This window comes from Mus musculus, chromosome 3 (genome assembly GCF_000001635.26).
Source record: "Mus musculus strain C57BL/6J chromosome 3, GRCm38.p6 C57BL/6J".
In the NCBI taxonomy this organism is placed as follows: Eukaryota; Metazoa; Chordata; class Mammalia; order Rodentia; family Muridae; genus Mus; species Mus musculus.
This window is the reverse complement of record NC_000069.6, coordinates 58428880-58454299: the sequence shown is the minus strand read 5'-3', so window position 1 is coordinate 58454299 and position 25420 is coordinate 58428880. Positions and strand designations below refer to the sequence as shown.

Sequence of the window (25420 nt, the reverse complement as noted above, 5' to 3'; positions counted from 1 at the left end):
GAGTAGGCAATCCTGATTCTTTATCCGTAAGCTTCTGCAAGCCAGGTAAAAGTGACTCTTCATCAATCATGACAGGAGCTAAGTCCTATACCCCTCAGAAATCATACGCTGCTTGCTTACAGTAGGTTATTTATCAACTTTATTCCTACCATTTCTCAATAAAAGAGATATAATAATAGCATTATTACTAAAACATTAATTAAAACCCAGGAAGCATTTTGCCTGTCTTTTAAGAAATGCAGTTATTTACGAGACTGTAAGTTGCTGATTGAAGACTAAATCTAATCAACATAAAGTTTTACAAAACTGAAGGTTAAATATATTTAAATACTTAAAAATTATTTAAGATTATAATTACACCATTTCCTCCTTCCTTTTCTTCCCTTTGAAGTCTCCCTTTCCCTCTCTCTTTGCTGTCTTTCAAATTCATGGCCTCTTTTTTATTTTATTTTTGTTGTTGTTGCTGTTGTTTTTCTTTCTTTCTTCCTTTCCTTCTTTCTTTTGTTTTTTTAGTTTGTTTGTTTTTTTCGAGACAGGGTTTCTCTGTATAGGCTGTCCTGGAACTCACTTTGTAGACCAGGCTGGCCTCAAACTCAGAAATCCACCTGCCTCTGCCTCCAGAGTGTTGGGATTAAAGGCGTGTGCCACCACGCCCTGCTACTGTTGTTTTTCAAGACAGGGTTTTCTCTATTTAGCCCTGGCTGTCCTCTACCTGACTCTTGCCTCTTGAGTGCTGGGATTAAAGGCATGAGCCTCCACGCCCAGCTTAATCCTGGCCTTAAAAAAATGTTGTTACACACAAAGATGTAGACACACAAACATAATTCTAAGTACAACCTTTGTAGTCCATATAGTTTTGCCTGGATGCATGTTTTCAAGGCTATTTGGTAGTGGGTAATTAGTCGTGTGATCTTCTCTGGAGAAGACTGTCTTCTCCAAACTCACAGAGGCCTAAAATACTTTAAGAATAATTAATCCTCCCCTCCCCTGAAAGGACCAAAGAAATAAAATTCACACAGAACTAATCTCTAGGCAAATGCAAATCTTCATCTCCTGTCTTAAGAAGAAAATATAATGGCTAAGTGATTACAGTGCTTGTTTAACCTATGTGAAGTCCTTGGTTTATCCCTAGGAAAACAAAACAGGGAGAGCATGCACATGCGTGTACATGTGTGTCCAAGTGCGCAGGCGCTCTTCTCTCTCTCTCTCTCTCTCTCTCTCTCTCTCTCTCTCTCTCTCTCTCTCTCACACACACACACACACACACACACACACACACACACACACACACACTCTCTCTCTCTCTCTGAGGCAAATTAGTTACGCATTCAAATTTTTATGTATTTTGTACTGACAAGTGATCATAAATTCTACTAATATAAAACTAATGTGCTTTAATGATTAAAAATTCCCAGAAAAATGTTCAATTGAGATTTCCGTTAGTAGTAACCTAAAGTAAGAAATGGGACAGGAGTTTTAATATGGTCTCACTATGCATCCCAAACTGACTTCAAACTTATGATTCTCTTCCCTAGGTCTTATAAATACTGGGATTACAAATATGCGCGCTCATGCCTGGATCACAGTGATTTTTTTTTTATGGCTATTATTTATCTGGAGAAAGCAGGCATGAAGGCTATTGTAAGATTTAGGTGTTATTATTTTCTAAAGTAACCAGAGTTAACAAAGATGTAAAAGGTTTTCACAAGGAAGCTTTGAAAAGCTGAGGTAAGTACTTATGCAAAGACTGATACTCACCGTTAGCACTTTCTATAAAAATTTTGTTCACTAATCCTTCAATATCTTTTTTTTTTGAAAATTCATCAGGTAATTTTAAGTCAAATTCCTGGCCAGAAAAGCAAATGTTTAAAAGGAGAAAAGGAAACATGTGGATTGTATGTACCTATGTCAGGTTCCTAGTTTAGATATTATTAAATACAGTCATAGAAGATTATCCATGGAAGACATTGGTGAGTTAACAAGTCTTCTATTTATGTGTGTTTGTGAGATTTCTTATATTAAAAAAATTAAAGACATGCACATGGTAAGAAAATAAATCATATACATATATATATACATATACACGTATATACATACATATATATGTGTATATATGTATGTATATATATGAGATTGAAAGTATGCAATCAATTCCATGCTCCTTTCCTAATTTGGCCCTGTTTTGTCTAAAGTCAACTATGTAATTTATATTAAGGGGTTCAAAAAAAAATTAAGAAGTCTACTTATGTCTGAAACAAAGCAAAAAAAAAGTCTTTTATAATTTTCACACACACACACACACACACACACACACACACACACACACACACACACACACACAGAGCTATCTAAAAGACTCTGAGCCTAACAGAAAGAATTCACACAGCTTACAAAAATATTTGAAAAGGCTAGACTGATCTACATGATTCTGTTTCCCCAAACAAAACACACATACACACACACAGAAGACATGAAAATCATAATAAATCATAATATATAAATTAAAACTGTAACATAACATTTTTCAATTCAGATATTCAACCCAACTTTCCCTTCCCTTTATTTACTCTTTATTTATTCACTCTTCGAATCAATAATCCTATATCTAAGAATTTATCTCTTAGGTACACATACAGCATATCTTATTATTTACATGGCCACTCATTACAGCACTGTTTGTTTGTTTATTTATTTGAGATTTTATGTTTATTTTATGTGTATGAGTATTTTGCCTGAATGTATGTCTGTGCACTGTGTATGGACAGTGCTCCTGGAGGCTCAAAGAGGGTGTCAGATCCCTGGGACTGGAGGTACAGATGTTGTGAACTACCATGTAGGTTCTGGGAATTAAACTAAGGTCCTCTGGAATAGTAGCCAGTGCTCTTAATGGCCTGCCACTTCTCCAGCCACAATTGTATTGTTTTAACAGCAAGAGTTCTATCAATGGAAAAGTGGTTAAATAACAGCTGAATGGTATACATCTCTAAAAAAGCAAACACAAAGACAGTTTGTCTCACAGCATAGCAATATATTTAACTGAACATATCTCTGGGTCAGGGAATGCTTTATTTACTGAGGAGGGGACAATGTACAGAACATCTTTAAAATTATTGTCTGCACAATATATAATCATACACAAAAGGAGTAATATATCTGTATATGCTGTGCAAATGTACAAAGAAACCAAATAAACATATACACAAAACCTAAGAAGGTGCCTGTTTGGAAAGGTGGGCAAAGAGAACATAGGTGACTAGTTTCACTATATGTTGAAGAAAAAAAAAACACTCAAAAATGATTTAAGTTACCCTGTGCAGCATAAACTTAAGACATGTGTTTATGGCTGCAGAAAAAACTAACAGGAAAAGGGGAAATGATAGAAGTAAAGGAGGAGCTAGATTCCATTGTCCCTAGGGATTACTTCATCATGCAAAATAGAGCTTTCCTTTTTCCTTTTCCACTTAATAAATGTGTGTATATGTGCATATACCACTGTGCCTATATGCCAGTCAGAGGACAACTTGAGAGAGTATGTCCCCTCCTTCTGTATGTGTTTCCCAGAGATCAAATTCAGGTTCTTAAGTTTGGTAGCAGCACCCATATCCCTTGAGCCACAACCATCAGGCATTTAAATTTTTATGTATTATTGTTGTTATATGAGTGAAGGCAGGAGCACATGTGGAGGCAAGACAACTGAGAATAGAACTAAAATTTTAGGTTTACAAGGCAAACACTTGTACCCACTGAGCCATCTATTTCACTAGTCCAGATTAAGGCACCTTATTAAATATATGAAACAGAAGTTACTGTGACATCTATGATTGGCAAAACTTAGATCCCTAAGTTTAGGAGAGCTGAACATATTTAAGAACATAGCTTATTACTGTTAGTTCTGTCTACCCAGTCTATTTATACAACAAAAATATCTGAATTGTAAAGACAAAACCAGGATTAATAGTATCTATCTGTTTGGTTTCTCTCTCCAATTCCATATTTGGGGGTGGTGGAGTCATCCTTGAATCTGTCAGTAAAATTCTGATATAGCTCTTCTGTGGCGTGCTTTGTCCCAGTGGATAGACGGGCAGAACCAACTACAAGTTCTCTGATCTCCACAGGTCATGTCCATGGCACATGTGTATCCACACACAAAATAAATAAATGTAAACAAACTAGTAATTTTTTTAAAATTAAAAATAGAGTATGTGTGAATTATACCTGGAAAAACTGAAAATGATATAAAGTGATACTTAAGTAACTATATCCAAATATTTCAAATAAGTGAAAGGGGTTAGTATCTTATTACTCGAAGTTAAATAATTTGCTGTTATAAGAACATGGGATATCTACTCAAGATGAATGATGTTATTCACTACCATACTCCCCAAGCCCCTTCCTTTCTTTCCACATGTAGTTAGGGATTCCCAATCCTCCTGCTTCCACCTCCCAGAGCTAGGACTACATGGCATGCACCATGATGCCAATTTTATGTTGCACCAGGAGATAAGCTCAGAACTCTGGCAAGTACCCTACCAACTGAACCCTCTACTTGCTTCTTACCCCACTAACATCATGCAAGATCCAAGAAGACTTAAAGATTACTTCATCCTTCTCAATCAGACTGAAACAAGGAAGGATGTGAGAAAGGGGTAGGAGGAGAGTGGCAGTTTCACTAACGCTGGGGTGCTTACATTTAAAAAGGCTTTCCTGATTTCATTATACTTTTCGCACAGCAGCAATTAGGTAATCTGATGATATACTACTAAGAAGTGAATGCTGCACACCAAGGGGCTTAAACTCAAAAAAAAAATTAGCGCTGTAGTGATGAGTAGGTCTATATTTTAATAACATCATCCTTTAATTTAATTAGGATAGTTGGTACTGATCTAAGAATATTGGTAAACCTTAAAAGCAAAAACCAAGCAAAACCTACATAGTTCAATACTTATTTTAAAAGGTTTTCCATTTTCTCAAAGGTACTAATTATATAAATGGCATAAGCCCAATAGTAAAAAATCTTATATATCAAAAACACCTAAGGAGTTAAAAGATTTCAGCTGGGAAATGAATAAACAATAAAAGTCAGGCATTTTATAGTAGAGATCAATCCTCCTTTCATAGCTTTTTCCCACCTTAAGTAAGAGGAAATGATAGTATTCTTTCATTACCTAGTGTTCATGGCAGTTTTCATGGTATACCATGGTATTTCAGGTTCGTTGAATAGAACCCGAGAAGAACTATGTCAGAAAAGAGTGTAGAAATAAAAACATACAAATATAAAAGTTCATCCCAATTCCTGTTCCATTTTAGAAACCATGAACAGCAAAAATTTCAAACAGTAGTGGGACATAAAAATAATCTTCTGCAAATAGCCATATCCATTTAACATTAGCTTGGGAATTCTCAGCAATGCCTCCTCTCCCTGCAAAAGGAACTAGGCTATTAATAGAAACCCCTTTGATTTATTTCAAAAGAGAACTCTATCTATCTATCTATCTATCTATCTATCTATCTATCTATCTATCTATCTATCTATCTATCTATCTACCTACCTACCTACCTACCTACCTACCTACCTACCTACCTACCTACCTACCTACCTACCTAGAGGTAGCAGCTTATTAGTCGAGGCTAGCTTTGGCCTCTTTTAAGTTCACGCTGAGGTCAAAGGACAACTTGCGGTTGCGGATTCTCTCCTACTAAGTAATTGCAGGATATAGAACTCAGGTCATCTGGCTTGGCCTTTATCTGGTAAACTGTCTCACCAACTTTGAACTTTTTATATTTTATATGTAGGGGTGTTTTGCCTACATGCATGTTTATGCACCACATGCATGCAATGCTCAAGAAGGTCAGAAGAGGGTGCCAGAGTCAGAGAAGGGGTTGGCAACTGAAGTCTAGTCTTCTGGATGAGCAGCTACCTCTCTGTACCAGTGTGCTCACTGCCCAGCCCCTAGCTGTGAGTTCTCTTGATCCTCCTGCTTCTACATCTAGAGTGCTAGATCACAGAAATGAACTACTTTGTTTTTTCCTAAACCCATTTCAAATATCATTTCATTACACCCTCTCCAAGGTTCCTTTACTCCTTTTTTTTTTTTTTAAATGATGCTGAGGCTGGGGCTCAGTGTCTTCTGCATGCCTGGCAAAGGCTCTATTATCCTTTTTTTCCAGCATCTTTGCTTATCTCTTTCTTCCCAAGTACTTCTGGGATAATTTTTTCCCCCTCTCAGCTCAAGTTTTCTCTTATTTAAAGGTTTAAAAAAATCTGTATACTTAAATCCCGTGTCACTTGCTGTGTTAATTGTGAGGCCTCTTTCTCTTTTTATACAATTTTATATCACTTCCCAAACTGTTTCCTACATTTACTGTGTTTCTTTATGGTGATTCTTCCTAGATAGTGGACACTGACAATTTTACACTCAAAATAAATCAAGTTGAAAATAGCTCTGAATCTCATTCCTCATTTTTTAGTTTGAAGCTAAATAAATACTTGCCATTTTAAAATTTTACATTGATTTCATATGCATGCATACAAACATTCATACACACAAAATAAAAATAAGTAAATCTTAAAAGGGGGGACAGGAGAGATGGTTCAGTTGTTAAGAACACTTCCTGCTCTTGCAGAGGACCCAGGTTTGATTCCCAGCATTCACATGGCAGCTCACGTCTGTCAGTAACTCCAGTCCCAGGGATTTGATATCTTTTGACCTCCATGGTAATCAGGCATTCATATGGTACACATACAGCCCTGAATGCAAAAATATCCATAAACATAACAAGTGAAAATATTTTTAAATCTTTAATTACATTGATTTATTTTCTGCCTGTGAGGAGAATACAATGGTTTATGGTCAAGGTGAAAAGACAACTTTATGAGATAATACATACTCTGCCTTTTCTATACCAAGGATGCCAGCCAAAGATCATTGGTTATAAGAAAATTTAGCAGCATCTAGGGGTGGTCGGATCACTAGATATGGAATTAGTAGATACAGTGTAGCCTGGCTTTACCTCAAGTCATTTGTCCTTTGGCAAATTACTCTTATTAGATATACATTCCTTTATCAATTGGTTTTAGAGTTTTATGAAATAGTATTACCAAGTAAAATATTGTTTCTTTCTCTCTCTGTGAAGGAATTGGTAATAAGATGGTAGGAAAAAAGTTAAAGAAGAGAGAAGCAGAAGCAGATAGATTCATAGGTATAAAACAGTACTATGTACTTAAGGTTAAAAAGGGGTTTTGCAACTGAAGCATAGAGACCATGAGAGAGCAAACAGATGAAGAGGGAAAGGGACTCTACTGTAAAATGCAAGGAGGCAGGGGACAGGGACTAGGACAATCTGGAATTGGATAATGATAATGATAATGATAATGGAGGCAGCTAGATTTTTAGGTAAAGTAGGAAAGGGGTTAAATGAGTTTAGGTTTCACCTGAAATATGAACCCTGCAGAGAAATACAGAAAGAAGACACAGGAAGTAGGTACCTAGAACTCCAGGAGTCTGGGGCCAAGAGCTCTAGATCTAAGAGTTGTTAGAATGTGGTAGCTAGCTCAGCCTGTGGAAGAAAATGAGCATGCTTAAAATTAAAGATAAAATGGGAAGCGCACTGCGAAAGGTTACAGAGTAAGACGGGCTTAAGAAAGCATGTATAGTTTTTTAGAAATACTATTTAATCAATAGCCTCAAACTATCTCCTCTCTCAAGAACCTAACATACTGCTTCTTACACCTTGACATTTGTGAACAGATCCTCTCAATCCCATTTCTACATGAGACTTGATCAAAATGAAAATCAAACTATTCCTCTGTAAACTAAAGTGAAATTCAAATATAGCAATGAGTACATAGTTCTTACCCATTTTATAGCTATTTTCAGTTATGCTCACTTCTTCATAGAAAAGATATTTAAACCTGCATTCTAGAAAAACTCTATGGACAATACAAATGAAAAAATAAGTTTTAAGATTAGCCACTAAGACCCCACAGCTAAACCACATTCAAAGGTTACTAATTTTTTCTTTGCTATGTTATGTTCCTTCACTCATAACCTACCCTCATCCATGGTAGTAATAAATAAAAATGTCCAGGGTAGCAATAATTAAAAATGAAGGTTGTCAAGGGATTGTTTCAAAACTGGATTAAACCCAGAAGCTCTAAGAGAATATCTTGAGGTTTATGACTAGGTAATTGCTTGCTTCTTGTGTGGATTAAAGTAATAACACCAAACAGTCATTGTTCCTTAGGGAAAGAGAGGAAAGTGTTCTTTATTGAGGAAAATATCTGCTTGCTTTATTTTGTTTAGGATTTCTTCATGTAGCACAGGCTGGTCTAAAACTTGCAACCCTACCCCCTTCTTCCTCTGGAGTGCTGTGATTTCTGGTGTGTATCAATACACTGTGTTTTAATAAATCAATTTGGTTTTTAATAAACCAATCAATGTTTTACAGTTGAGATGTGTAAAAATTACAATCTTAACTCTGAATAAACGAACACCTTTAACAAATAAAAGACAGCACAGATTAAGCACAATACTGTCTAGGCCATCATTTCACTACTATTAAAGTCCCCTTTGCTCTTTGTTTCATGGTGATGTAGCCATTCTGGGAGGTAAAACATCTTACCTACCTGTCATCTCTTGTCTAAGTCAAAAATTAAATTCTCAAAGAATATTACATTTTTAAGAGCATAAACTTTTGGATTAGAAATTTGTTGTGGTTGTTGCTGTTCAAGATAGGACCTCGCTACATAACCCAGATTAGCTTCAAACATGTAATTTTCCTGTTTCAGCTTCCAGTTGTTTTTGCATCTAACTTCTATCCATTTACTAGAAGGTATATCCTATAGAGTTAACAGACTATGACCAGCCTCATCTGTAAAGTGGGGGGTCACAGTTATTGCATGCTAATGGAAGACTGTCAAAAGGTCTTATGAAAATACAAGATTCAATTAGTTCATTCTACTGTTTGAAACAGTTACCTTGTCTTCTGACCCTGTAAGGTCAGCCTTTTAAAACTATCTTAAACTACGAATTAATAATTAAGGTCCTGAGGCCATGAAATAGTAAGAAATTAATTACGCTTAGTTATTAAAAACATGTTGGGCTGGTGAGATGGCTCAGCAGTTAAGAGCGCCGACTGCTCTTCCAAAGGTCCTGAGTTCAAATCCCAGCAACCACATGGTGGCTCACAACCATCCATCGTGAAATCTGATGCCCTCTTTGGAGAGTCTGAAGACAGCTACAATGTACTTACATATAATAAAATAAATATTTAAAAAAAGAAAAAGAAAAAAAGAAAAAAAAAACATGTTTATTGCTATTCCAAAGAATTTTAAACAATTCTAATTATATCCTACTAGATTAACTTTGATTTTTTTTTTTGTTCTGTTAGTCAAATTTTAAGACTTCATACAATTCTAAAATAGGTACAATTAACTTGAGGCTGAAATTGGTATTAAGGCTTAAGACTGAAATTAACTTGAGACTGAAATTGGTATTAAGGCTTAAGAAACAGCATTTATGTAGACTACACAGTAATAAATCTATCTAAATCCTTAGATTGTCAGAGCTTAACAGTGTAAAATATAATTAAATATAATTACAAAATATAATATGATAATATAAATATATAATAATAAAATATAATAGTTACTGTGGAAAAAATCAACAACTGTTATTGGAATGTAACAGAATCAATTTAACATAAAATTTATAAAAAAGTATAACTCAAAATATTCCGGGCCTTTTTTAGTGTTATGCAAAACTCTAACAATAAATATTAAAAAATGATAACAATAACAAAACTACCCAGAAACACTGGATACAGTGCTGTTTTGCTTAAACCATTTATTATCCTAGTCCTACTGCTTTAGACTTTCAGAGTTAAGAGTCTGGTGCAGAATAAAGGCACTAGGAAAGCAGCACTAGGAAAATATACAAGGGTTTCTTTCAAATTTTGTTTTTCCATTAAAGAATGGTAAAAAGAGTGGCACATGGTCAGCTTTTAACAACTTTCTAGTTTAAAGCTGAATCATATTTCTGAATTGATATTGAGTTATATTGTAGGTAACAGTGAAATTTAAATGGAAGAATGTCATAATAATTGTTTACCTCAGCTTATGTAAAATCTTTAAAAGCTTTTTCAAGATTTATTTATTTTATGTATATGAGTACACTGTAGTTGTCTTCAGACACACCAGAAGAAGGCATCAGATCCCATTACAGATGGTTGTAAGCCATCATGTGGTTGCTGGGAATTGAACTCAGGACCACTGGAAAAGCAGTCAGTGCCCTTAAGCGCTGAGCCATCTCTCCAGCCACTTTCTACCGTGAGACCAATAAATGTTTGTTATTTAAAAAATTTTTTTCTAAAAATTACGTTTAATTAATGTATTGTGTGGGATGTGTCGGTACGGAAGTCAGATGACAACTTGTGAGATTGGAGTTGATTTGTTTTCTTTCTAGGAATTGTCAAGTATGGTGGCAGGTACCTTTATTCACTGAACCACCCTATGGGCCTCAGTTTTATATAAAGTCTTTATGAGGAATTCAAAATTTCTATCATGATCTGATATATTTGTTATATTAATTTAGAAAGACATCTGTTCCTTTCAGGCCTTCATTAGCCATCTCTGTCTTGTCAATAGTCTTCTGATTCTTCACCATTCAATTCTGTTTGTTCTCTTTATCAAACAGAATTGTAGCCTTAGTGTAAACCTTGACAGCAGGAACTATCCATCTCAGGGGGTCTTCTTATATATTCTGAATATGACTAATATCTAACATATTTACAAAGAAAATGATGAAACACAGCTTGTAATGTTTAATATATTATCTAGTTACACTTGAAAAGATCAGTTTGAAATTGGCGCTATGTAGAGCTTGCCAGGACAAAGATGTAAGAAACGTATCAGGTATTTAAATGATTAAAAGTGACTAGAAAAGTCTCATAGGGACAGTCAGTAGGAGCAGCTCTCCCAAGTAAGGTTAGAGAAAGTCAAGTCAATAAGTACAGCTCTTCCTATTCCTTTTTTGGTTGTGAAGCTAGCCTTTAATGCGTACTCCTTCTAAAATGTCCTTTACATTTGGTCTTATTTATCGAGAAAAGATTACAACAATTTCTATTGGTTGCTGGCTATTGCATGATGAAACACAGCAGTTCTATCCTGAGCATGATGATAAAGGAATAAAAGATTTCACAAAAAAACTTGGGACTTTCTAAACTCCTAATCTTTCAGATAATGAAGATTTTTCACGTTACAATTATTAGGTTCAGAGATCAAATCTAGTGAAAATATGAATTTCATAATCATATTTCAGAAGTACCTATCTATGAATTCCTTTCAACTGACCAATCCCTTTGACATTGATCAGAAATGAGTCTAAAAGGAAGTAAAAGAAGCCAAGTTATTCTGAAGATGAGCAGGACAGGACAAGGATTTGAAGATTTACTTAGATGAGATAAAGATTCATAATGCTTTTAAAATGCCTAATAATTAGTGGGAGTTCTTAGTAAATGAGATTTTGGAGCACGAAGAAATTCCAAGACACTTTACTCTTTTTAGTATTAGTAGATCTGAGTACAAATAACCCTAAGAGGTTATTAACAACTAAGACAACTATTATCTAAGAGGTAAATAACAACTACAAAGAGAAGACATCTTTGTGATTTCTAAAATTAAAACTGTGATTTCTTTTAAGCAATACCTCCTTACCATTTTGGAACTATGGTTATATTAGTACTATTTAACTTATATGACCAGAAATGGAAGCCTATACTTATAATTAGGACAGCTATAAGAACAGCTAACTAGACCATATACATTCTTCAGTATTTCATGTGTTATATGGTAGTAATCATCTTTTTGGTATCATCTAAGTGATGCTGGCTTTCTAGAGAAGCCATAGAAACTTCCACTGATATCTAAAGGAAGTCTTGAAAGCCATGCAATGTGTGGCAAGATTAGAATCTCTGTGGGAAGCCCTGGAAAAGTCAATTATGTGAAGTTGTAAAAGTTATCCTTAAGCTGACATGAAGATTCCAGAAAGTCAGAGATGACAAAAACATAGGATATTTGCCAAGGAAAGCCATAGGCAATGAACAGAGCCAGCCCAGTAGAGAGGTCATGTATGCTGCAACCAGCAAGGCCAGAGGAGTGAGGGCTGGCTAAGTGTGTAAGAGTGCACATCATACCACTGTATGTAGCAGATGCCACACAAGGAGCTAGAGGATTTAATGTCTATTCCCCTGGGGCTTGGTTTTGTTTTGGTTCAATTCTTCATGTCTATGTCTCCTTCACCACTGGAATGGCAATGTTTATCCTGTGGGCAAACTGGAAGTATATAACTTGTTTTTGTTTTTAGTGCAGGCTAATAGGTATGAATTTGTTGGAGTCTTAGAGGGACTGTCCCTGTGGAACAATGTTGGAACTTTGATGTTTACTGAATGAATTTTGCATTAAAGACAACTGTAAATTTTTGGAGGCTGAGGCAGAGTAATGCAGTTTGGATATGAAGTTTCTCCCAAAGGCTTGGTCCCTGCTGAGGTGGTGACTATATCATGAGGGTGCTAATGGGCTCGCTCTTAGGACTTAGAACTCTAGTTGGAAGAAGTAGATCATAGGATATGCTTTTGATGAGTATGTTATGTGTGCAAGACCCTTCCTTTCATACTTTTCTTACTATTTCCTTGATGACATAAGATAAGCTACTTTCATTCACTATGCACTTTCCACTATGATGCTCTACCTCTCTCTACATCCAAAAGCAAAACTTGGATTGAGGTCTATGAAGCTGTGAGCCAAAATAAACCCTTCCCTTAAATTACTCTCTCAAGTGTTTTGTCACAATAGCAAAACGAAGTTTACTATCACATACGAGTTTTACTTTATATTAGCTTAAAAGTACTGAAAAATTTTAGTTATTAGTACTATTAGTACACATACTCATTATGTGTTCATATGTGTGTGTGCATGTATGCATGTATGTGTGTATTTATGTATGTAACTCAAAAGTCTCAAGGGAAATATATAAAAACTGGGACAGTAATTGTGGTAGAAAGTTAGATTAGGTAACTTTTTCTTCTTCTTTTTTGTCTAAACTTTCCACAGTTTTATTTTTGAAAACATAAAAGTATTACTACTAAAGAAGATGAGGTATAAATGTATTCCCAAAAATAATACTTTAAAGATTTTCATATTCTGATTTCATATCAAGTTGTTTATATACTTTTAATTGTGGCATTGAATAGTTTCTTTTCCTGCAAACAATGTGAATGTATCTGCAAACTATTAGTATTTTTGACTTGAACTTGTTTTAAACAGTACCATTTTGGATTAAACTTTACCATCCCTCTCTCTTCCCATTTATTATGTGGTGATGTAGACTGAACCCAAAACTTTGTACATTTAAGGCAATCAATGTATCATGAAACTATATCAACAGCTCTACTGTTTAGAGACAGGGTCTCATCAAATTTGACTATCTTCAAACCCTTCAATTCTCCTGCCTCCACTTCCTAAGTGCTAGAATTAAGAGGTGTGTATCACCATGCTCAACTTTAAGTCATATTCAGCACACAAAACTTTCAATGTTTAATTGTTCTCTATATTTAAAATTTAAACAAAATGTTATAAGGCTTGGAACTCAATGAGATGTAAAATTAAAACCAAAAAGATATATGCAAATCACATAAAATGGTTAAAGGCTCATGTACCTAGAAGAAACTTTGCTTAATGTTTCAAAAGTAAAAATAAATGCGATTTCTCCATGGATTTATAACAAAGTAAAAATTCACAAAGAAATTCTTACAATGAATTTAGTAGAGAGTTTGACATATATTTCCCACTATCCTAGAAAATATATGCAATTAGAGCTTTTAAAACAGCCTCCTTATTGTTTGCTATTTATAAAACTTGATTATTAAAGAGTAAATTTCACAATCATTTCATGTAATACTATTCTAATTGGAACTAAGACTTTAGTATTTTGCATTATTTATTTAATTTAGTGTTTGTTTGTGTACATGCACACACATGCACATGCCATGACGTGCACATGAAGGTCAGAGGACAACTTGTGGGAGGGTTTTCTCCTTTCCACCCTTACATGAATCATGGAGATTGAACTCGGGTCATTGGATTTGGTGTCAAACACCTTCAACCTCTCTATCTTGTGGGCTAAAGACTTTTTTGAAGAAAAAAAAAGTATTACAATAGATATTTATTTGCTTATAATCATAAGCATTAAACTTGAACAAAATGTTTTCTAATGCAAAAATTAATTTTGGACACTATACAATTCATGGCATGTATTTTGGAATTAAAGGATGATTTTCTAATAGAGAATGACACATTAAACTCTAGTTCAATGAGAATTAAAATTATGTATTCTGTGTTTTTGTATAATATAAACTTATCCACCATGTTATCTAGGTTTACTCTCCATGCCAGCATACTGAGAGCATATATATATATATCCAATGAAAACTAAATGTGACTCCTAGTGCCACCATTTAATGGCTATATAATACATTATTTAATCTCTCCATGCTTCAATTTCCTTCTCTGCAAAACAAGAAAATTTGATAGGAATGGTGGTACATACTTTTAATAATAGCATTTTGGAGGCAGAAAGAAGGAGCCTTTTTGAATCCAAGGCTACCCCGTTTACACAAGTTCCATGCACCCTGCCACAAACCAAACTCCAAAAAAACCCAAAACAAAACAAAATAAACCATCAGGGATACTGATAGATGATTTATATAATTATGATTTAGAAAAACTAAGTGAGATATGTCTAACAGCAGTAGAAATACAACTAGCTTGTAGGAAAAACTGAATCAAAACTTAAACAAGGATTGACAGTGTAAGAATTCCTGGGAGCCTGGAGAGACGGCTCAGCAGATGACTGCTCTTCCAGAGGTCCTGAGTTCAATTCCCAGCAACCACATGGTGGTTCTCAACCATCTGTAATGGGATCTGATGCCCTCTTCTGGTGTGTCTGGCTGAAGACAGGTACAGTGTTTTCTTACACATAAAATAAATAATTCTGAAAGAAAAGGAAGGAAGGAAGGGAGGGAGGGAGGAAATCCTAACCCTCCCCTAAGCCCACCACTACACAAAAAGATAGGATTTCTCTGTCATTCTGGCTTTCCTGGAGCTTGGTTCTTGGAGCAGGCTGGCCTTGAACTCAGATATCTGCCTAACTCTTCCTCCCAAGTCCTGCGATTAAAGGCATGTGCCACCACACCGAACAGCATGAAAATTTAAAACTAGAGCAGCTAGGCTCTGATTTGTTCTATCCCTCTCTGTTAAGATCAATTATTAGTGAAAATCAGTAGGATCAATGGACTTGTTAAAAATTCCTTTTGCAAATCATATACCTGGGTGACTAACAAGGCTTGCCTTTTAAAACAAAGCCTACTCACTTTGTTTGCTTGTTATTTTTCAGAGAAGGTCTCACTATGTAGTCGCAGCTGTCCTAGAGCTTGCTGTGTAGACCAGGATGAACTCCAGAGATCCCCTACCTCTTACTCTGGAGTGCTAGGATTAAAGGCACATGCCACCAAGCAGAGCCAAATATTCAGTATTGATATTAACTACTCTTAAAGATCTGATCAATGCTCTTAACTTTTTATGTAAGACTGCACTATTCTACCTTAAATTCCTAAATTTACAATTTTCTGAAGCCTTTAACTATTAAACATACACTAGACAAACTAGATATTCTCTTGGTTGGGTTATGAAGATTTGTTATAGAAAAATGAAGAAACAAAAAGTATATAGAATAATAAAGAATTTGATGGTTTATTTTATTTCCACACTCACAATTACTACTTGAAGGAATTTAAGCTTACAGAGTAGTTATAAAAACCACACTAGAAACAACTGAGGATTTTATTGAGAAGACAGTGTAGGCATGAATGTGGCTAAGGGGACACTGGACAAAAGACCTATGTCTGCTTGAGTATAAAGTTGCAACGGCTACAGTGGCTTGCTTAGTATCAACCCACACCTTTTAGCTTTCTTAGAAAGTAACTCCAAATAGTTCTTGATAGCTTTGTAGTGTTTTTATACAATACCTTAATAAGAACATTAGTTCTATAACTATATACAACTTAGCCCATCCTTTTTTCTTCATTTTCAAAATATGAAAAATAAAGATCTTATTTATCCTGACCTAAATCCTAGTAAGAGTCCAATTTATTAAAACACAGCTTCAGAAAACAAGCCAAGGAAGGTACATAAAACAAGTTGTCTTCTACGGAGAGATTCTGAGAGAAATTAATTTTCAAGATATAAAAACAAGTATACTGACATCTAATATACTGTTTTCACATGACACTGCCATGATAAGTATTCTCAACATTAAAATTGGAAAAAAATGGCTGTGTTTAGAAACAAAGATGGCCTTTATGAAGAAAGTAAAACCCTCCAAAGAAATAAAATTAATATATGCAGTATGTTATGAAGAAAATGGATATATTTTTAAAAATATTTCTCAAATATTTCCTGGAAAAATAGCTGCAAATTATTTTGGGCTTTCACTGAACTGTAAGCATCTATAACAGATGCAACAAAAATATTTACTGTTACTATCATATAGGATTTCACTTTCTTTTTTAAACTGCTTTGTTTAATACTACAGAGACAGGGGCTTGGGCTTTGTGAGACTTTGAAATAATTACATAATCAAGTAGTTAAAATTCTAAGTTTAACTTATATTTTATACTATTAATTACACAACGTGCTCATTTTGTTCATATAGTCATCTCAATACAACAACATCAGGTATAATACATAAAATCTAATCCATTAAGTCTTACCAATTTATGACCTGATGAGACACTCTTGTGGACAACATTCAGTCCTTAGAAGCTAGAATAACCCTCCAACCATGTGAGGGCATCACAACTTTTAAACTTTCGGCTTTCGATCATTATTATGTCACATTCCTCCTCCGATGCTGAATTCTAAAAAAAATTCTAGCAAAGAGTTTAAGTAAATAAGTGCTGTAATCAAATAGCCTTTAAAATCGTTTATAGCAAAGGTTCATGTTTTACCATGGTCACACAACTGATATTTTTAGATGTAAAATAATTTGAAATACTTGATTTGATTAAAACTTAAAATTCCAACATGGAGTTCCAGGCCACCAGAATACTTCTCAGTGAAGAGTCAAATAGAAATGGAACCATTAAAGTTTAAGATCATGATCCAGAAATTCTGATTTAACACCATACAACCGGATAGACACTACAGAATGCACTGGAGCACTACTCTCTAGCCCAAATCCATGGAAGTCTCTAATCCAGTACAGTTGGCAAGATCATAAAAACCTGCATGGATCACGTCAGCAAGTAAGACAGCACTCCATGTTTATTCCGACATCTGCGTCTGCCTATGCTCCCAATTTCTAAAGTAGACATGTTGGTAAGAACAAACTTCATCACATGCTTACAAAAATAGTATATCCTGAATTATTCAACAGTGGTCCTGGAAACTGGGGAAATATTTAAAAATGGCCAAAACTACTTGTAAAGAGTATCTTCTTAAATTATTAATTTTTTTGCTAGAAAGTTTCTTAATGAGCATCTATTTCAATCCCTAAAGAATGACATCATTAAAAACATGTCCTGTCATATAATTCATATTTTTATTTTTAGTTGTCAGAGATCCACAGCAAAGGCAAAAGTTGTGGATACAATTTTACCTAAATAATACTCTAAATAAAATTATTTAATGGGTAGATGGTAGGAGCAAAGAGGAGGGAGAAAGAAAGAGACCCATTATTGAGGAAGATCAGTATGTTCAAAACTCCAGACAGTCTTGGAAAGGAAACTCTGCAGCTATCTAAGGTATCTGACCTAAGTGTATGAGGTGCACTATGCTACCACAGATTTTACCTTTGAATGGAACTTTTCTATCATATGTGGCTATTTACAAATACAATCTTTCCAAATGTAATCTCACAACGCACTTGACTTCATTAAAAATCATGCGAATTGGAATTTTTCCCCTGAACACATAAGTTTATAATGAAATCACCTGGTGAAGGCAAAAATCCATATTTATCCAAAGCTGTGACTGCTTTATCAACTATCACCAAATGTCTTTGAAAATGTTTAGTTATAATCCTAGCAATCAAAACACTCACTATTTTAAAAGTGTCTAATTTTGATGATTTACTCTGTTATGGGAAAAATCTCACAAGAAGATAAAATATATAGTCCTATTTAATAAGCTAAATGCTTCTTGAAATGTGTATTGATAGCATTGGTAACTTGCTTGTCTAGAAGGCCTGAATGAATTGGTCATTTAATGAGCAATCTGACTTTTTGTTAAAGTCTGCTAACTAACACAGTATTACAGTAAGTGCCTAGGAAGGCTTTGGAAGATAGAATTAAACTAGCCATATATAAGGCAAGTTATTTTAATGATAAGCTTATAGGATAAAATAAATACATATATGTTATGCAAATATAATCTCAGAGTTTAAAAACTATGTTTAAGAAATACAAAACTTCCATTTCATTTCTTTCCTTTAGCACACATTTTAAAGAATTAGTTATTATATAGAACAGGGTAGTATTTGAAGAGTTACTTCAAATTACTTCAAACTTAAGTTCCAAATGGTAGAAAAGTCTAATTCTAAAATAAATTAGCTGAAGTATTTATAGATGAATAAAGATTAATCATTTAACATTATCAACCATGATCTAACAATATTTCTATTGTTAGGAAGAGAAATCCCACTTAACTGACAAAGTGCTTTTGAAAGTTTCAAGTTAAGAACTAAGTTTATATTACCATAACTTAGCTCAGTTTTCTTTATAAAAAATAAAACAGAACAAAACAATGAATAGGAGGGCACAGATGAATGGCTTAAAATTTCCAGATATTAATTTGAAAGTGATAGATACTCAATAATAAGCTTGTTAAGATTTCCCAAATAACTTTTTGTGAAAAAAATCGCTTGACAAACGAGGTGCCAATAAGTGAATGCTCTACCACTGACAGGCAAATCCCTAACCTTTTTGTCACTTGAATGAGTATCTTTAGAGTCAAACACAATTCCATGTTTAAGTATAAACCATATTTCTTTTAAAGTATTCTAAAAATTCTATACAACTATCCATAAATATGTAGATATAATTTCATGGCTATTCAAAGTTCCCTACACTTTTACATATAGTTTTTCCATAGATTATGTATTAGAAAGATGAACTTAAACATCTAAGATAAGCAATTAATAGTCCTGATAGAATAAAAGCACGAGAAGACCACATGTTCCCAGAAATTGACATAGAAACTACAACAAATGTTAGATCTAATATATTATGACACAGTAAAAAGCCTCTACATGCTGACATATATTTTTTATTCTTGGGTCAACATGTATGTATGTGTTATATGTGTCAAGGAATAGATACGGAGACCGAAAACTAACATCAAGTGTCTTCCTCCATCAGTTCTCCACCTCAGATTCTGAACTAGGATCTTCTCATTGGCTGACCTTTATTAAAGGCCCACGGATCCTCTCCAGTGCTGGAATTGAACAGGTGTGTGTTGCTCTTGCTGGTTTTTCTCCACCCCCTTCAAAACATACATGCTGAGAATCAACCTAAGATCTTCAAGCTTGCGTGGCAAAGATTAACCACTGAGTCATTTCCCTTGCCCATCCTCCTTCTATTTCTCTTTCAGTGATAAGGCTTGTGACCAGAGCCTCACATATATAAGATGCAAACTCATCATTAACACTGAGTCACATCACTCAGCCCTATATACATTTATAAATTTACAAAGGGTGTAATAACAATAAAAAAATTAAAATTGGATAAAATGGAATAACAAAGTAAATGGAGGCCAGTTATATATACTACTCATGAATATGTAAAGAAATCCTCATACTTTCTTAATGGGAAACTACATATTCAACTCTGAATTGTTGATTTTCTTTGAGACAGGGTTGCTCTGCATAGCTCTGGTGGTCCTGGAAGTTGCTGACCATAAACTCAGAGAACCATCAGCCTTTGTCTCCTGAATGCTGTTATTAAAAGTCCATGCCACCATGTCTGATACAATATACACTGACAAGTATATTATATACTTATATAAGTATAAATAACTAACTATAGACAGTGACAGTCATACTGCCCGCACACATACTTTAATATATTGAGGATACCACTATTTCTGACTCAAATACTATAGAATTAAAAAGCGCCCCCCAAAAAAACCAAAACAAAAAAGTAGCACCTCCAAATCTTTTCATACTTATAATGAATCTTCAAATTTTGAAGAGATAAAACTGTCATAACAAAAATACTATTTTTAAGGATATTTAGTAAACACTGTAATTCATTTCTTCTATTAAAATGTATTTCTTCTAAATAAAACAAATATTTTACAAGTAGCCAACTAAAAGTCCAAACATAGAAGCTGATTTTTGGTAATCCATAGCATTTATTTAAAAGTTCTCTTTATTGATCACCAAAACCAAAATATTCAATGATTTATTTATTTTATTTAGCATGAGCATGTGTGTTCAGGCACATAAAGAACACTAGCTATAGTTTAAATCTCTCTCACTGCTCCAAATCTTAAAAATAATTACAATTTCATCTGATATTTCTTCTCAAAAGGCTTACAAACTATACATGAGTTTAAATATATTGAAGTATGAACCTAAACTTTAAGCAGCTGATGAATATAATGGAAAAACAAAATAACAAAAGACACCCTGTTTGTTTTACTTTAGTAATTTTAGGGTGCATTTAAATTTTCTCTTATTCTGAGCCAGGCTAATAAATGGCTTCTCTTAACAAATATTTCCTATAAAGTTCTAGATTTTGTAGACTAGGTTATTGAATTAATTTATAATTTTCTGCTATTTAAAGCTCTGGTTCTCTGAGAACCAGAGAATTTAGTGAGAAATATATATAATAACTTCTTAATTCATCTAAAATTTCACACTGAACATAATTACCACACTCTCTAAGTAGGATGGATGATTTAGGTGGAGTAATTTAAACAACAAAGACAGGTGGTAAAGGAAGAAACAAAACCGTTTTAGCCCGGGAGTAAGTTGCTAAACTATTTCTGATTGTCAATTCTGAAGTCTATCGATGGGCAGAAAACAGGTATCAGTATATCAAGTGTTCTGAATGAACTATAGAAAAACTAAAAAAATCATTACCTAGGAACCAATGCAAAGAGTAAGCTTAAGACTATGGTTCAAACTCCAGCAAGCAGACAATCTGCCTAAGAGCAGATGCAAACATTCTTTTCTTTTTTGTTAGGAAGCAATATTCCCAGAGTGTTCCCATTTCTAAAACACCTTTTTCATACTATCTCGATTCTAGTCTCTAAATGTTAGGTGGTGCTGCTTAAGGTTCTGGTTTGACCCATATCCTACTTATGTTACTTGTTACTCTTATCCTAGTCTGTTCCTTGGGATCCTGGCCTCTTTTGAAGTTTGGACTTTACAGAAGAAGAAGAAGAAGAAAAAACCTTCTAATCTTATTTCTCTATGCAATTGCATACCTGGATCATTTCTAATGGTCTGTCAACTAATCCATAAACAGCTAAAACCATAAACCTCATCAATATATGTACGCTTTTCTAAACTAATTCTTTTGTTAATGCAACCTATAATATAAGCATTTCCTCAGTCAACTGGGTTTTTGACACTTTGGAGTTCTTTGGGTGCTTAAAATCTATGCACTGTAAAATTTTACTAATTGATTCCTACTTTCAGACAATCATATTTTTTCTCTGTTCAATCAAGCTCTTCTTTTCTGTTGCTTTTATATACTAAGTCAAATCTAATTATTCTTATTATACTAACCCACACAAATACATAAGATATAATATCTATCTGCACACTAATCCACAGTACTGTTTCTCTAACTGAAATGCTCCTTTTCCTCAGTTCTCTAACTCTGTAATAACAAACTCTATCTACTTTTCAAATAAGAAAGCTACCTTCTAAAGTAGTTTTGACCAATGGCTCCAACTCTCCTTATGAAGTTGAAACTGCTTGCATATTATAAAGGAGCCATCATTTTTAATTATGTGGGTCATGTATCTGGTCATCTTTCCCCAGAGTTTTAACTGATTTCTTCATGAAGACAAAACACTCCAAGTGCTTATCCCTAAGGCAAATTTTTATAAGCCGTCTGTTTTTCTCCCTTTAGTCTAAATGTTCTTTTCTCTAGCACTCCTTTATCTTCCTGATATGCCATTAAGAGATGGTAAAACTGTCTACTATAATTCCTACACTAAACTTTCATAGATAAAACCTCTTAATGATGTTTGATTCTCAATGATTATTGAAACAGGCTTCTAAACTAATTCTGAAAACAAAACAAAACAAAAAACCAGGTAGACCAAAGAAATCTAAGAATGAGCACAATTTTTAAAAGGTAATCAAAATTTAGTATCACTAAAATGCTAGTATGTGAGGATATCACAGAAAATTGACTTCACAAGTATATTACCTCCTACCTAGAAAACTAATTATATAAGCTACACTATTATGAACAGAGCTTAGGAAAGGGTTGGATTATTTTGGGGCTATAGTATCACTCTTTTCATATTTGTAGATATTTTAACCAACTGGCCCTGAGGTCTCTGCAAAACTGACAAATAAGGAACACAAACTATAATGGTACCTACGAAATGATGAAAAGGAAGGGTTCAATTTAAGTACATAAGCAAGAAAAACACTAGACACCTCAGAAAAGATCTGAATATAGACAAAGGCATCTGACTATTTTAAAAGTCTCTCAAATTGTTAATTCTAACTTAAATACAGGAAGTGACAAAGGAGAACTGGCAAGTTAATATGTAATAGCATATTAGTTATTCCTATTTTGATTGTAAAGACTTGACAAATTGATAGTATCCTGTCAGGAAGAAAAAGGTTTCAGTCCTTAAAATTGGGTGTAAGCATGGACCTTCTGCAAGCATGGACCTTCAGATATTCTGGGACAATTATTTAAAGCTAGCTTGAAAGTTGGCTTTTAAAGTATCCCCAGGACTAGAGAGATGGCTCAATGGTTAAGAGCTCTTCCAGTTATTCCAGAGGACCCAAGTTTGGTTACTAGCATCCATGATAGCTCACAACCATCTTTACTCCAGATCCAAATTTGATGTCCTTTTCTGGCCTCCATAGGTACCTACACACAAGTAGCATACCTCTGCCTAATCCAAATAAATCTTAAAAAGGTTACCTCTACTCAATATCATTCCAAGATTTCAGAAACAGAAGCCTGAAATATGGTATCAGGCAACAAGGATATGAAAATTTATGCTTCAAAATATGTAAATAACATAGATAGATCATATAAAGGACGTATGGCCTCCTAAATCAGTGTTTCTCAATCTGTAGATGTGATCTCTTTGTGTGTGTGTGTCATATATCAGATATCCTGCATATCAGGTATTTACTGTTATGATTCATTACAGTAGTAAAATTAGTTATGAGTTAGTAACAAAATAGTTTTATGGTTGGGGTTTCTATAATAGGAAGAATTGTATATTAAAGGGTCATAGCATTAGGAAGGTTGAGAACCACTGTCTTAATAAACCTTTGAATGGTTCTACTTAACACTGAATTAATTACCTTTGTAAAACATTTACCTGGAAAATTGTAAAAAAGTAAGAAGAGAAGAGAAGAGAAGAGAAGAGAAGAGAAGAGAAGAGAAGAGAAGAGGAAAGAAGAAAAGGAAAACAAGAGAAGACAAGACAAGACAAACTTCCCAATTTACAATAGTCCAAAATTAGGCTTTTTGGTGAGATCCAAAACAAAGCCAAAAGTTGTAATTACTATTTTAAGCCTAATATTACAAAAAATTTTAACCCATCTGTTATGAATAAATAGAACCACGATGCTTTCTCAGTGTCCCTTAACAAGCCTATAGGGATGTGCCAAATAAAATTGTATAAACTGTTCTCTATTTTTGTTTAGAACTAATAAAGCTGGTCATTTTCCACTGTGTCTTGTGTGTCTATGTGTGAACATATGTGTATAATTACTCTATTACTAAGTCGTATCTCCAGCCCACATTTAATTTTCTTTTCATATAAGAAGTTAAAAGAAAACTATTCTCAAGTTTCCATTGTGTTTTACCTTGGTACCAATCAGTCCAGCTTACAGAAAAGACTATCTACAATATTAAGCTCTGATTATATTGGCAACAGTACAAATATCCACTAAACTTCTTTAGTTCTAGATAACAGGATCCAAAAAGAGAAAATACATATTGGGGTATTAGAGTATATGTGTGTGTAGACCAGAGGTCAACATCAGGTGTCTTACTCTATCCCATCTATTTCAAGACAAGGCCTCTCACTAAATCTTCATCATACTAACTGGCTATATTGGGAAGACCAGCAAGCCAGTAAGATCCTGGGAGTGTTCTGTTTCCATAATTCTAGTGTCTGGCTTGCTACATCTGCCTTTTCCCCAGCTCAGAAATAATTTTTAACCAATAAGAAACGATACAGATGCAGCAACTTGCCTCACTTCTGATATGTTAAAAGGATTTGGTATCTATTAAAGAGAACAAGTTAGTATTTCATTGTTAACAAATTATGAGCAAGTAACTTCTATGGCTGTCTTATAATGAAACTTATAAAGATCATTTTGATATTAGATCCATATTATTGAAAATAAAAATCAAACCTCTCTCAAAAATACAGCATTCATACTGACATGACAGCTTATGAGACAGATATTACAAATAATTAAACTGCATTTAAAGCTACTTTTATTATATTTGAACAGTGTACTATATTTCTTTTGTATTCAGGAAAAGTATAAGGTTCGCCTCAAGTACTATTTGAATGACTAAAACTTCATGGTATAGTATAGTATTTCATACTATAATCTACTTATATATTTATTTATAATACTTTATACTATTAGAGCAAAACCAATTAAAGCCCGATTATACATAAACACAGTACTACAAAATTTTAAAACTTTCTCTTAAAAATTATTTAAAATGATTTTTGGTTAAGTAAGGAACAAATCATCTACAAGATACTTTGTTTAGAAAATAGCTTTAGAGTTATACACATAAATAAATCAAGCCTAGAGATTAAAAGGTTTACCATTTCCCATTAAGCCAATGCAGACCATGTCTTAATAGGACATGTACATGCACTTAGCAACTCTCTTTTCTAATGAAAGAGAGAGAGAGTTGAGTCTATGAGTGTTATCCAAAAATATGCCAGAAGACACAAATGCGTTGCCAGGCAGAGTTAAAAGAATCTAACAAGCTTTGTGGGAATTTAAAACAAAACAAAACAAAAACCACTGTGCTCAACTCCTATTAATTAAACACTGAATGATAGATTGCTAATAAATATTCAGCCAAATAACTAAATAAAGCATAAACTATTTAAAAATGT

General features: G+C 33.9%; 1 protein-coding gene across 4 annotated transcripts in view; it reads right to left on the bottom strand.

Moving 5' to 3' along the window:
• The window catches only part of Tsc22d2 (TSC22 domain family, member 2), a 52086-nt gene that overhangs the window by 12488 nt on the left and 14178 nt on the right, over positions 1–25420 (bottom strand). The window contains exons 3-4 of one of the 4 annotated variants that reach the window (XR_003954394.1): positions 16825–16983; positions 1816–6748 (exon numbers count right to left, since the gene is read on the bottom strand). The exons of 2 other annotated variants lie outside the window; for them this stretch is intronic. The gene's annotated coding sequence lies outside the window, so the exon portion shown is untranslated. Of the gene's footprint in view, positions 1–1815; positions 6749–16824; positions 16984–25420 lie in introns of those variants that run through there. One more of the 4 variants, XR_003954395.1, reaches the window with a different exon arrangement.